The sequence below is a fragment of the Leptidea sinapis genome, chromosome 14 (assembly GCF_905404315.1).
Source record: "Leptidea sinapis chromosome 14, ilLepSina1.1, whole genome shotgun sequence".
Classification (NCBI taxonomy): Eukaryota; Metazoa; Arthropoda; class Insecta; order Lepidoptera; family Pieridae; genus Leptidea; species Leptidea sinapis.
The window spans coordinates 2,105,629-2,121,574 of NC_066278.1; the positions used below are offsets into that span (position 1 = coordinate 2,105,629).

Genomic DNA, 15,946 nt, shown 5'->3' on the forward strand with positions numbered 1-15,946 from the left:
CGGAAAGGTCTGCGATTGTAAATGGGTGCTGATTTGTGTAAGATGTGGATTTTGTAGATATAATAAGGTTAAATATTTTTATAAAACATTCTAATTAGCGCATAAATCAAATCAAATTAAAATCACTTTATTAGTTAGGTCATGGAAATGACACTTATGCTTTGGAAAAGGTTAGCTTAATGATACGAAGTGGCAAGAAACTTTCTTTTAAGAAAGATTCTTTTAATTCAATATTTACAGCTTCATCGTTTTACAAACTATTTCAAATACAATATATGAAAAGTAATGCAAAAATACTGAAACGTCAAATACTTAATGCCTTACGTGTAAGTCAAAAACAAATAAAAGTAATTAACATATCAAGTAATAAATTACCGATGCAGCCTGATGAATCTAGATTAGCATTAATCTAGCTATAATAATATTATATAGATATAATTGTTCGATTCTGAGAACAACACATTCAAACAATTAATAAAGAGTAAAACACTTAAGTAGTAAAAATCATTCAAAAATATATAGAAAATGTCCAGCTCATCTGAGACTTAACATCTATCGTCTCAAGGTGACGAGCGCAACTGTGGTGCCGCTCAGAAATTTTGGGTTTTTCAAAAATCCTGAGCGGCACTGCATGGCGTATCAATTACCATCAGCTGAAAGTCTTGCTCGTCTCGTCCCTTATTTTCATAAAGAAAAAACTCTATTTAGTTAATTTAAAGTTAAATTGCTTATTAGACTAAGGCCACATTTTAATTAAAATGATATAACATTAGTTTTTATCATTTTAGAAAAAAGAACTCAAGCTTTATTATAATTATATAATATTATATATACAAGGTGTATATTTCGTGGAAATAGCTTCATTATTAGATCCTGCAGAAATTATAACGACTTGTCAAATGACGTAGATTTAGATTTATTTTCTACATCTAGCACTAAATTAAAAATAACCTTTACTAATAAATTCTTCCAGTTCAAATAATTGTATTAAGGTAAGCGTATAATTAAATTAAATTATCTATAGTTCTATATAAATGTGGAAACTTTAAAGTAGCCTTCATTAGAATTAATAATTTCATAAGTTATAATTGTAAGCTAGCTGTAAGTCTCCCAAATATTAATAAATATAAAATAAATATTTTTCTGTAACGTGAATTAAGAATATTTGGTCTGCATATTTTTTCTTGTATGGAATCATCACTACACGAGTGAAGATCGCACTTAACTGCTTTTTGCATTTTTTATTAACTTAAATGTAGGACCACATAGGATGTCGTGCCTGTACATAATTACGCCCGTATCGCGTACACCCGCTGCTGCTTTGCATATTTTGTTTGGACAAACATTGCCACTGTTTGACTGTTAAAATCAAGGATCAGTTGAAAACTTTAGCAACGACAACAGAATTTGGACACTGAACAAAGGTTTAATAACAACTCCGTTATTCAACACGATGGTTTAGTGTATCGCTGACATGATTGATTGACCCTTACAAGCCGTAACTTTGTCTGTGTGAATTTTTAAAATCATGGACTTCGATAAAAATGATCACATTATAGGTTTTGAAGAGACGAGCAGGACGTTCAGCTGATGGTAATTGATACGGCTTGCCCATTACAATGTAGTGCCGCTCAGGATTCTTTATAAACCCAAAAATTCTGAGTGGCACTACATCTGCGCTCGTGAGACATAAGATGTTAAGTCTCATTTGCCCAGTAATACACACCGAAACACAGTAATGCTAACACATTACTGCTTCACGGCAGAAATAGGCGCCGTTGTGTTACTCATAATCTAGCCGGCATCCTGTGCAAAGAACTACCTACCACTGGTAATGGTTACACTCAGCGTTATCAGTTTTAGTTCATACCTGTTTGCATCGTGGGCTACCGAACCTACCGATACTCGCCTCGTGAAGCTGATTATACCTACAGGAACGGCCTTTACGGACCGATCAGAGTCCAACTTAACCTTTCCGTTCCGGGAAACTCGGATGGCACGTGCAATTATAAGCAATCTTTTAATACACGTAAAATAGTACGCATTGACTGATTATAATGTGTTGCAAAATTAAAAGGAATTGTCAAGTAACGATTGAGTGCTAATCTTTACAATGACAGAAATGCCTTTCTAAATGACTATTTCTTGGGAATGGAGCGACCGCCTCCAGGCCATATTAGATTAAATCAATTTTATTGTAATGCAATTATATTGAAAATAGAATCCCGCTGAGTTTATTGCGCCACCCTCACGTCTGTAATGTTTAATTATGTAATAATAATGTATTTGTACTAGTTAATTTCACTTCATATAACCTTTTATTTTCCTTTAAGTAAAGATTGCGATAAATTTTATCATACCTACGATAACAATTCATTTTAAAATTCAAAACAATAACAATTCATGTTAAAATACAAAATGAATTATTATTATCACAATTTATGAACAATGTATGCATTAAATATAAGGAAAACCAAAACAAAATTCGAATTAAGCTTTTAGAAACGCCATTGTTACGGTAAATTTACAAATACAGCAGGACATAACAGGAAAATAAACAAGGTATTATTTTTGTCGTGTATTGTTGAGCGACAATGGACTAGAGATTTTCGCCGAAGTGCGAAAGATATAGGATTCAGTATATTCTCTCAAGAATTACATATTGTACAATCCCTTTCATTGCTCCAATATGTGGGCCCTTTGACGGACATGAAAGGATTGTCTGCCTTTGTTCGAAGGATTTAGGTACGATTTACCTTTTGAGATCACATTTAAGGTCTCCACTTAAGATTTTCCTTTGGCTATTTCGTTGCCTTGTTAGTATGACACCTCTAAATCTCTGTTGAAGATATTTATAACTTTATTTAACTTACATAAATAACTTATAAATGGGCAGTTGAAGTGAACTGAAAAACTTTGTTGAAAACTTTACTTTTTGTGTCGGGAATTCTTAATTTTATTAGATTCTAGACCTTAATAATATTTTTATCTCACCTCGAGATAAACCACCAGTTTTATTTGCGCCTAGACAAAGGAGAAAGGGCTACCCTCAAGGATAAGATGGGAGGGAGGTGGTGAAAACTCATGTCAACCGCAGCCAGCTGCGTGGGTTATGTGCGACTCACGTAAGACCTAAGTGCCTACCCACTAAACACCACCTGAGGTTGGCTTTGGGCAAGCGCCCATTATACCTTCATCGAAGGCGATCTCTGTTGGGGAGAGAGAGGTGCAAGCGGCACTCCCTTGGGAGTATCCGCTGGGGTACAGAAGGTACTATCTAATTGGGACTAGTGGCATCATAAGGATGATCACAAACGGGCGGTGAGTCTAATTATTCCCGAATGCCAAGAGGCGATTCAGGTCAGACGCTAGTTTGATTGGGGATTGTTTACTAGGCCTCCAGACTTGGTAACGGGAAAATGGGGGCGGTATAATGCGTTGTATGTAAACCACCATCTTGGAATGTTTAATAAGTAAAAACACAATAGACCCACAGACGTATAAAAGGGAACGGAAAAGGTCTGTTTTATATTATGTCTGTGAATAGACCACGAACCATCGTTCACAAAATTGCAGCGTGCAATCTACATAATTAAGATCGAATTTCAGAATTTCCCGATTATTAGCTGTTAAAATACAATCTGGTCAATCGTGATCGTAGTGGCTAAGGTAAAACTCTATTTAAATATTTAACTAGTAGCACTTATTCTCAAATATTTAAGCTGAGCAATATTGATAAGCAACATATCCACTCTTTGTCCACTAAAATCCATTGATAACAAAAGCAAATAACTTGGTATTTTGGTTTATTTCAATTACTGGCTATGCAATTCCATTTTATATGTTAAACGTATTTATCACATTATGTAGATAATTCGTAGTACCTTCAATAGTTGATTTATCTTATTATCAGTAAATTTACCAATGAGGGTCCTTTGCACAGGATGCCGTCTAGATTATGGGTACCACAACGGCGCCTATTTCTGCCTTGAAGCAGTAACATGTAAGCATTATTGTGTTTCGGTCGCTATAGCTAGTGAAATTACGGGGCAGACGAGACTTTATATTTTATATCCTTTCCAGATCTCGTTTTCAGGGGGACAGATCGACGAGATCTGGAAAAGTCTTGAAACGTCGGGTTAACTAAAATAAAAATAAAAAATGTAACTTTTTACGCAAACATCTAATGTAAAACAGTTACAATTACACGCGTCTTAATACTTTAAAAGTGTTTTATTTAAATGTGTAACACTCGCGTTAATTAAAGAAAATACTATTAAAGATTCAAAATAAATGCAAAAAGTAAATAGTATATTATAACAAATTCTATCTCTGAACTTTTTATTGTGTATGGCTCGTTTTCTTTGCCTTAATATAGATACATTTATGAGTAGATACTTTTGTGCACTTGTGCACAAAAATCGATTTTGTGCAGCCTATATCGTGCACAAATAAGCAATTTCAGAGCATGAGAAGTGAAAATAATATTTATTTATTAAATATAATTTAATCATCAGATAACTTGCCAAATATAACGATTGATATAAATCGGATCTAATTGAAAATATAATGCAGAAGTGTATTTAAGACATTTAAATCAATATCCGGACGACCGAACCTTTCTCGGATTTTTAAGCATGTACAAAACTTGAACAAAAAAAACTATTAGGACATCTGGATTCGAACCGGTCTCCTGCTTTCCGGATCACCCAATGTCCCATCTGAGCTACTGCAGTCTTATATATAGTGGCGAAATTAACCTTTGTATTCTATTCTGTTATTGTAGCTGTTTCTCATTAAAACACGGATAAAACTACATTTTTTTTAAATTGAATCCTAGCCAGATCGATATATCGCCCCCGATATCCCCGATATACAAAATTTTTTGAAAAAGTTGGAGCCGTTTCCGAGATTCAGATTACATATACAAGAATTACTCGTATAACGATTTATTGTTAAAAATATAAGAATAGTTATTTATGCAACTGTTGTGTAATAAGGGCTATTAAAACACGAACGTGGATAATTTAGTATCACATGAGTGTTTTTATACCTAATTATCAACAGTTGCATACGAGACTTTATCTACTACGCCCAGACTATAAAACAATTATTTATTTAGTAGTCATTTACATTTAGTATAGTGCAATAATTAAAATTCACTCGAATATTATGTTCTATTGCAGCGTTTAAAATGAATCGCTCATTGTTTGTAAACAAAACAATAAAAATATCGAAGAAAAATGGCGGGGATTCGAATAACCTACTTTTTTTTACGGCGCGCGACGTTCTGGTAGTGTGGAACGCGCGTAAACGAAAATGTTCTTTTTTTGAAATTCATGCAGATACCACGCATCGAGCAATAAGAATGTGGCTGTCTGTTGAACCTCTTTGCGCATGAAGGGACAAAAAAAACATTGGAGTGTTGTTATGAAATTCAGTACAACATTACAACACTATATTATATTATTATTAGAACATTGGGTGTTTAAATGTTGGCAATAAGCTAACTGTTTCCGAATCTTTAATAGAGGATTTAAAGCATGGGTGTAGATAAATATTGTAGCAAAACTAGTTACAACATTTGTATGAGTTATGTGCCAGTGTGATGTTGTTATTGATAATGCAGTCCCAGAGTTGATCTATTCAAATCGTTACAAGCTATTGTTATAACATAAAATTACTGTGCGCATTATCAAGTGCGTATTTCCCCGGGGTAAGACCGCCATTAGCGCCAACTGTTCACATCAATGCTTCTTACCAGCGTAATATATTGTGCACCCGGCTGACTCACTGTTGAGTTATGATTCATTTGGTGGCTTCGGGCTTACTAACTTGTGTTATTCGCATATATCCCCACATTAACATTAACTAATTGTCTCTATAATTGGGTTCCAACTGCAAATGCTATAAATAATAATTGGCTAATATCAACGTTTGACAATTTCATTTCGTCATTTTGTTGGAATAAAAGTAAACAAAGGTATATATTTTCATAAAAATAAAGGACGATACGAGCAGGACGTTCAGCTGGTGGTAATTGACACGTCATGCCAACTAAAATGCAGTGCCGCTCAGGATTCTTAAAAAATCCACATATTATGAGCGGCACTACCATTGCGCTCGTCACCTTGAGACATAAGATGTTAATTATCATTTGCCCAGTAATTTCTGTGCAAAGGAGCCTCCCACTGGTATTTCTATACCTTCCAAATTCGGCAGTGCCCCATTACACTAGATTTTTCAGATATACCAAAACCGAGAGTGTCGTACGACACACTATTCACTCACCAACTTTTGACCCTTATTTTGTTTATAAAATGGTTTATTTTGCATGGTCCTATAGCTTGTTAAAATAGCTTTCAGATATATCACTCAAATAATCCTAATTATCTGCAATCTATTAATACACGTTAAATAGTTAAATAATTGTTGACGACTACGTCTACCTCGGGCAAACAATCCAGTTAGGCAGGTCCAATTTCGAGAAGGAGGTCACTCGTCGAATCCAACTCGGATGGGCAGCGTTCGGGAAGCTCCGTAAAATCTTCTCGTCCCAAATACCACAGTGCCTAAGGACGAAGGTTTTCAACCAGTGTGTATTGCCAGTGATGGCTTACGGTACACAGACGTGGTCGCTAACTATGGGCCTTATGAGAAAGCTCTTGGTCGCTCAGAGGGCAATCGAGAGGGCTATGCTCGGAGTTTCCCTGCGAGATCAAATCAGAAATGAGGAGATCCGTAGGAGAACCAAAGTAGCCGACATAGTCCAAACGATTGCGAAACTGAAGTGGCAGTGGGCAGGGCACATAGTTTGATGGACAGATGGCCGTTGGGGCAATAAGTCCACGAATGGCGACCACGTACCGGAAGCCAGTGTTGGCAGGCACAAGATGGACCGACGATCTGGTCAAGATCACCGGAATACGTTGGATGAGGGCAGCGCAGGACCGATCGTCATGGAAAATTTTGGGGTAGGCCTTTCTCCAGCAGTAGACGTTTTCCGGCTGATGATGATGAAATAATACGCAATGACAGAATGCTGTGCGAGCGCCAAAATTACGTCCATCTGAGGCATATGCAAAGGTTACGGTTATACGGTTCAAAATTTGAAGAATCGTACTAAGATTTTTGATTAATATAGGTACGGACGGTTGGTATAGCGGTAGACCCCGTTGGTTTAAGAGCACTGAGGCATGACCTCCAGAGGCGGATTCGAATCCCAAACTTTCTGCAATGTTAATTGTTCTATGTTTTATACTTCCATAGAATTATCGTTTAATTAAGCATAGTGAAGGCATGACATTTTCTTGTAAAATTTCAGGTTATAAAAGAGTTCCACACAGAGATATTTTGAAATACACCACACAGACGTATTTCACATTCACTGTTTCGAAGAATACAAAATCACTACTTACCTGCTGGTGGTCTATAATTCACCAGTAAAGCGACATGTTACACGTACCTTCATCGTCTAGTACCTTCTTATTTACATTTCTATCGTATATATGCATGTGAAAGTAACCGATTTTTTTTCTCATGAAATGGCATATTCCCGAATTGATAACATTGTAAAAATAATCATATCTTACATGATTACAGAATCAATATTATCATACATTATAGAATCTATGAGATATCGGGAGAACTCCACTGACCACTACAAAGCAGTGGAATGAGCTTTCTTTTGCAGTATTACCGGGACGATACGACATGAAGGTACCCCTTTTATAGGTCGGCAACGCTCCTGTGATTCCTCTGGTGTTGCAAGAGAATGATGGTGGTGATCACTCATCACCAGGTACGCTCGTTTGTCCTCCTTTTCCATAACAAAATGAAACTATTTAATATCCTAATATGTTTAACTTTATGTTATACGCATGTTGCCAGTCGATATTATTTCGTAATATTTATTCATTATAAAGTAATTAATAAATGATCAAATGAAATAAATAAGCTCAGCAAATTTTCCTTGGATGGTCGTTTATAAAACGATTTTAATTAAAACGCGGCGAAGACAAGAAGTCAGTCAGTTTTTATCGTCCATTCCTCGGACTAGAAGTTCATTAACGTCATGCAAATATTCACTTAGGAATACTGAAGGGAACAATTTCTGACCTGAATTAATGATTCTTTCGCATGACATGTTAAAAATATCTACTAATACTACTTCTATAATAATATGGTGAAATTGATGTTTACTTTATTATGTAAGTATAATATATATACAGGTTAATATTTTCTTTTAATTTGTAGCTACAAAATTATATTTATAGAAAAAACAGTCAAAAAGTTAAATTCAAAAGCATTCAATTTGAATCCAAGTTGGTTATCCTTACGCATATATGATTTTAATGAGAATAAGTAGCATGAAACTGCAATCAATCTAATAATTACAGCTTCAACATTTAAAATTTTTCATAATTTAGTATCTGAGAGGTGAAACAACAGACGAAAATTCAAATTCAAATATTTTTATCAAAAATAGGATTTAAAATCATTTATTTAATGTCAAAAAACCCATTCGAAATAGTATGTACATGCCTCAGACCTGAGAAGAACGGGCGCAAGAAACCAGCGGGCTTTTTGTTACAACAGAATTATCATGTTGTATCACTTAACGAACATAAAACCACTTATTATTGTATCAATGATTGAGATACAAATTGTATCAATAAATGAGTTACAAATAAAATTCGCTATTACAGAATCGACCAGTCACCCCAAGCAGCGCACGTTTGCGAACATCACACTGGGACCAGCTACTCCTGAGGTCGCCATAGTTTTGGATCGGAATGACAAGCTCCACGACGTGTAAAACTTTTGTTCTTGATATCCCCACTCGCACTTGGCCGATTTTTTATTTATAAGTCGAAACATTAACCAAATTAATTCAAGCTCTTAAGGCTGATCCAATATACGATAATTTATATTTATACAGTTTATTCTTTATTTTATGAAACAATTTATATTATTTTTACACGTTTCATATATTGGATGCAGCACCTTACAAACTAATTTGTTATGTATTTTACAGCTTTTGTTAAATACTCTATTTGATTGAAAAGATTTTCTTGTATGTTCTTCTCACGAGCTCGACTTTATCCGAACTTTTGGTATACTCAGAAATTTAAAAGAAACATTTATAGTGTCGATTCAAAAGCACTTAGCTTAAGCCTAATTCAAGAAAATTTATTTGATTTTGACTTTGATTTTGAACTAAAAACCTCAGATCATTTATGCATTTAGATAGACTATAGACAGCTGTTAAACCATCGAAAAAAAATAGACTAAAACTAAACTCTATTTTGAGCAATTCACGCACACTAACACAAAGTGTCAAACAAATCGCGAGTGTAAGACGTAACTTGTCACGCACACGAAACTAATATTCCCGGCCTGTTTTTGTCGGTTGTCTTTTTTTTATGAAAATAAGGGACGAGACGAGCAGGACGTTCAGCTGATGGTTATTGATACGCCCTACACATTACAATGCAGTGCCAATCAGGATTCTTGAAAAACCCAAAAATTCTGAGTGGCACTACAATTGCGCTCGTCACCTTGAGACAAGATGTTAGGTTTCATTTGCCCAGTAATTTCACTAGCTACGGCGCCCTTCAGAAAAGGTTTTTGTCTAACAGCAAGAGACTCTATCTAGTCGTATAAGTTATCTAAGCTAAAAACCTTTCAACGAACAAACTAATCGTCATATCTTATTTATTATTCTTATCATTATGATAAGCTCTTGGAGCGTTCGCCTCATCTCTTGGGGCGCTCAGATCTAGGGCAAGATAGCCGCGTCATCACACGTCATGGAAGACGAGGCAAGGCGACCACATTATGTCACTGTTTGAATAATGTTTTCATGGATGTTTTTCACATTAGACTCGCCGCTTTGAGCTGAATTTTGACACTTGGTATCAGATAATGGCTTACTTCAAGACTCTATTCTTCTTATCTTGAGTCTCGTGCCAGATTTTGGCGAGACAACACGTCCTGAGGATGCCTCGTGTAGAGGCGAAACACGTGTTGAATTGTTTTAAAATCAAATATTGGGGGAATTAACACTAAAGAAAACTTAAATCATTCGATCGGGGATTCGAATAACGCCTAATTCAATAAATTTTCTTACTTCAAGGCATAAAAAAGGCATTTATTTTCTCAAAATTGATTCCTTTAGAATTATTTTTGATGTTATTTCTAATAACTACTAGATACTACTACCGCTTCGGAAACAAATAGCGCTCTGAGAGAGAAGAACCGGTGCAAGAAACTCTCCCAGCATTCTTTTTTTGCGCTCTTTTTAATAAAAATATAGAAAATAAAATTATACTTCTGAGTCCACATCCGCGTTAAAAGTGCTTTAACATAACATTGATATCTTTCACCGTACCTTCGAGGTATACGCGTAAAAGTATTCATAACACATTTAGCAGACCTCTTATAAAATCAAATTTAGGGCTGAACTCCCCAATTATCAGAGCTGGTGAACAATATAACATGCTTGTTAGAAAACACCAAATTGTAGATATATTCAATGTCTCTCATGGCTCACTTAAGAATAAAATATTAACTTACTTTTATGTCATACTATAAACTAACTATAAACCTAGTAACTTAAATTAATATTCACATTTACATTTATTTGTACTTAGTTATAAAAAACTTACTTTAAATTATTATTAGTCAATGCTGTGCATTTCTTTAATAGGTGTCCATATTAGAATTGTAAATAATGTTAAGTTTATATTTGTAAATGTATTAATATGTATTCTGTTGAAGTGCCTAATAAAGTAAATAAATATATGCAAGTGTCTTATCTATATCCGCGTTAAAAGTTCTAAACAAAAACATTTATCAAAGTGTCTCATAATATTAATGGTGATAATTGCATCATTATAATATAACTAGCATTTATTCGCGACTGCGTCCGCGTGGAATAGTTACTTTGGGCAGTATTTTTTATTTTTTTTAAATACTTACAAACTACTATGGTTAATACATTTTTATTAACTGCCAACTATAGAACTTTCATCCCCCTTTTTCATCCCCATACACAGGTCGAAATTTTAAAATCGCTAGAACATAAATTTATTTATTTTTTAACAAGTGCCAAAATACAATGTTTCATGGTGTTATCTACGATAATGACGAACTTCCAAAAAAATTTTCATCCCCTATTTCAACCCCTCCAAGATTTTTTTTCGCGATAAAAGGTAGCCTATTTCCTTTCCCAAACTCTAGTTTATATCAGTACTGAATTTCATAAAAAAGAGTTCGGTGGTTTAGGCATTAACAAACAATCTTACATTCACATTTATAATATTAGTAGGAATAGAGATGACATGCTCATAGCCTAACGGTTAGTAGCCCTAATGTATATTCCAACAGCTATTTTCATTCATCGTATATATGTTTCCGTAGTGTAGTGGTTATCACGTGTGCTTCACACGCACAAGGCCCCCGGTTCGATCCCGGGCGGAAACAGGTATTATTTTTTTTAATAATCCAATTTATTTTCATTCTGGCAGCACACAATGTTTAATCTTAAAAACTTCTGTTGTTATTTAAAGTTTTTGTTACTCTTTAATTAAATATTTTACTAATAATATGAATATTGTAAAGGTTATCTTATCAAAATTTAGAAAGATGTTCGTCAAGCTTATGTAAAAAGCTTACATAGTTACGTAACAATAAAATATTTCAAAAAAAAAAAATCTAATATATAAAATTCTCGTGTCACGGTGTGCGGGACCGAACTCCTCGTGCATATTGGGTAGGTCTGTGAATCTGACAAAATCTATTTTTCATCCCCATCGATAATGACGAACATCTTTCATGTTAAGGGTGGTCACACGATTTTTTTTTTAATTTTGTTGACATTTTTTTTAATTTGTTTGATTATGAGTCAGCATTAAAAATACATACAACTTCAAATTTTCACCCATCTACGATCAACAGTTACTTTTGTATCGCGATTTTAATATCGGCAATACGTTTGCTGGGTCAGCTAGTATAAATATATAAACATAATATTATAAAGTTTGTTATTAAATATTGAAATTTTCGGGATTAAAGCCTTCTGTGCATTAGTAATACGATATTATAATTGTTCTTATGACTGTTAGATGCCAAAATTATTATAACATGAAATATTCACATTGTTTAAGAACTTTTATTATGTGGAGTCTCCGTTCCTCTGAGCCCTATGTTATAGAATAATTGAGAGCAAAATTTAAACTTGACTGTTTTTTCTCAATATATTCTTATATAGGAACATAAGTGAACTTTCTAGAAACTGTCATAACCATAATGTTAGCACAAACCATAATGTTAGGTACAAACAGAAACTTATTCTGCCTACTACTGGTATATGTCGAGTTAGTAAGTCTTTTGTGGGGCGTTGTATATGCCTTTACAACAAGATCCCAGATAATGTTTAAAATAAATGTATTACGAAATTCAAAAGAATTGCTAAAAAACGTTTGTGTGGTGTAAAGTAACTATAACTTAAATGACTTTCTTAATGATACTACAGATTGGTAATGGAGCGACCACTCACAGGCTATTAAATAATAAATTTTATTGTACGATTTTACATTGTAACCATATTTTTATAAAAAAAAAGAAGCCCGCTGAGTTTGTTGCGCCTGTTCTTCTCAGGGCTGAGGCCTTTTGGGATGGGTGGTGGTTTTTTACTTTCAATGACTGATATTGTATCCTATTTTGAATAAAAATATTTGAATTTGAATATGAATATGATATACTACTCGATACTATATAGCATATACTCACTGAGACCGGCACATTTTTAATGTTTGTCGTCAATATAGCAACCACAGCTAAAACTTTAAAATGAATAATATTATGTTAATATGGCGTACCAAAATACTAAAAGCACATGAGTAAATAAAACTCATGTGCTAAAAGTCCATACCTTTTCTATCCATGAGCATAAAAATTACTTCTATTGTCACTATGGCTATATTTAATTAAGACAAATTACACATTTATACTAAAAAATATCACGAAACACTTACATGTACTGTAAATAATAATAATATTATGTATATTAAATATATCTTTATTTTTTTTACATTAATAATATTACAATTGGCTAGCGCTTAGCAGGGAGGAACCAGTCCACAAAATCATAAAAAAAAAACTGTTTGAAACCCCGAACAAAACTTATCCGATATTTCTAATTTAAAATGGAACCAGTTCACTTCATTTCTAGCAAAGATATTGAACACATGCACAAAAAATATACTAAACGTTACAAAACAAGACAAAACTCAGCTTAGTTTGCATGTGGACTGGTTCTATTCTGCTGAGCACTAGCCAATTGTAACTATTTATAAACCCTTTTTTGTAGCCGAAATTAATAGAAAATATGAAATGCTTAATATTTATTTGAAGTAAAGTTTTTCCCTGCAGTAATAAATTCTCTCCAATTATACTTCGTAAAGACGCAGTAAGCACACGATATTATGGTAATGAGTACTGCATTGATAGTTTCATAACTTGAACTGCACTGGCTGATAACAACATGAAGAAATTATTATTTTCCAACTCATTGCATGTGGTTTGAAATATCGTTCTAATTTACCGAATATATTTTTACCTTTTTGCTATAAACCTCATAATATTAATTAGTATAAACATACAGAATTTTAACATTTAATATTATTTATAGTTGTTCATCAACGGAAGTATATGGGGCTCAATTGATAGTAGATAATAACTCTTGCCTATTTGCTTAATTATTGATATGCCGCTGATCCATTTTTTATCTCAATATTTTATCGTAAAATGGAACCTTGTCACAATAACCTTTTGATTTCAAATCAAATTAAATCAGCCGAGCGAAACACTCTAAGAAAAAAACGTTTCACTCGATTGTATGAAACATTGATAGATTGACAGATGACGGCTATAATCTTGTAAAAAACGGAGATAGCCGAAATGCACTACGTTATAAGCAACTGTTCGTTTTCAAACTTAGCCGGATTATACTTCGTGGCCAATCGCTATACTGTAATTACTAATATTTCAAACTTTTGTCAAATGACTGCACGTTTCATACTAAACTAAAATTCAACTCTTATTTAGACAGTCCCGCTTATTAACGTAGTATTTACATTCTCTTTGTTAAATCAAAAGCACTTTGTCAATAAAGGTCAAGACAATGACACTTATGAGTGTCAAAAGTTTTGTTCTTTTGGGAATGTCAAGTCAAGATGGCGGCCTGTTTTGGCGGGATTGTTTTGAGGCTGAATAGTACAATCCGAACTTCACGGCAATTTTTATTGTAAACGATTTAAAATACTCATATAACAACAAGTGATCCAAAAAGTCTCGTTCTACACGATGTTCCCAAAATTACTAAATATAATAAAAGTTGTGTATACGTAATTGTGTACTTGTTTATATAAAGTTAACGAGTTGCTTAAAAATTTAAATTCTAGATTATTTAAGAAGACGCTATATAGTTGGCTAAATATTTATAATTTTTAAAGTGTTAAGAAATTCATGGATAAGAAATTCTGATATTAGCAAAACATATAAGCTAATCATTTTATATATTTTTTTTTTAATTTATTCATCCTGACCTCGAAAAGTATTCAATAATTCCAATGGGGATCGAAGAGACTCTTTGACCTAATTCATAGCGCTGCATTCTAATATCGCAGGACGTGCCGCAAAATTATTAGATATCTTCACTATCTGGGTATTTGGTGTTTCTCTACAATTTGTTCCACGTACAACTAAACTTTTGCTCATACTTGTGTGTTATTTCCAGGTTACACAAATAAGTGTACCCTCAAACACTGGCAACGCTCCTGTGCTACCATCGGTGTGGTAAGAAAGTCTGAGCGGCGGTAATTGCTTTCTATCGAGAGACTCCTAGCTCCATCAAAAAGGGAAGGTCTTTTAGGGTTCCGTAGCCAAATCTGTCTGTCCGTCCGTATGTCACAGCCAATTTTTTTTCCGAAACTATAAGAATTGTGCTGTTGAAACTTGGTATGTAGATGTATTCTGTGAACCGCATTAAGATTTTTACACAAAAATAGAAAAAGTTTTGGGGGTTCCCAATACTTAGAACTGACACAATTTTTTTTTTCATCAAACCCATACGTGTCTTTAGATAGGTCTTCCAAAATGATATAAGGTTTCTAATATATTTTTTTTTCTAAACTGAATAGTTTGCGCGAGATACACTTACCAACCTTACCAAAGTGGTAAAATGTGTTCCCCCCCCCCTTGTCAATTCTAAAATAAGAGAATGATAAAACTAAAAAAATATCTGATGTACATTATCATGCAAACATCCACCGAAAATTGTTTTGAACGAGATCTAGTAAGTAGTATTTCTTTTAAATACATCATAAATCGTTACAATGAACTATAAGAACTTTTATATTAGGTTACTTGCTTCTACTGAACCCTTCATGGGCGATCCTACCTTCACTTGGCCGCTTTTTTTAAAGTTGTATAGCATATAAAAGTTCATTCAATGTGCTTATCTATAATCTATCGGTTAACAGTTTTCCTGAACGAAAAAGTACGGAATTTTATATCGAGCAAAGCATTGGCACAGAACTAGGCGTAACAGCTGTTGTTAACGACGTCACGCGAAAACGCAATATATTGGAAGTGAAGACGCCATTTACCATGTCCCATACAGCGTGTAAATAAGATACGAATTGTAAACGAGTTTTCTGAAGTTTATATATGGTTGAGGATGAGAAAGCAATAATCCAATCATTAATGATACATTTAATGTTATAATAAAATATTTAAGATAATACTTATATTGATTTGATTAGCGACGGAATCACATAAAGAGTCCTCTCTCGAGAAGGTCGAGGAATGGGGTAAATTGAACCTTGTCCAATTTAACCCCCAGAAGACTCAAGTTTGCGCGTTTACCACTAAAAAAACC

At 33.9% G+C, this 15,946-nt stretch overlaps 1 non-coding gene across 1 annotated transcript; it reads left to right on the top strand.

Moving 5' to 3' along the window:
* Positions 1–11,414: 11,414 nt before the first annotated feature.
* Trnav-cac (transfer RNA valine (anticodon CAC)) lies at positions 11,415–11,487 on the top strand. The gene has a single exon. It is a non-coding gene; the product is annotated as a tRNA-Val (tRNA).
* The last annotated feature ends 4,459 nt before the right edge of the window (positions 11,488–15,946 follow it).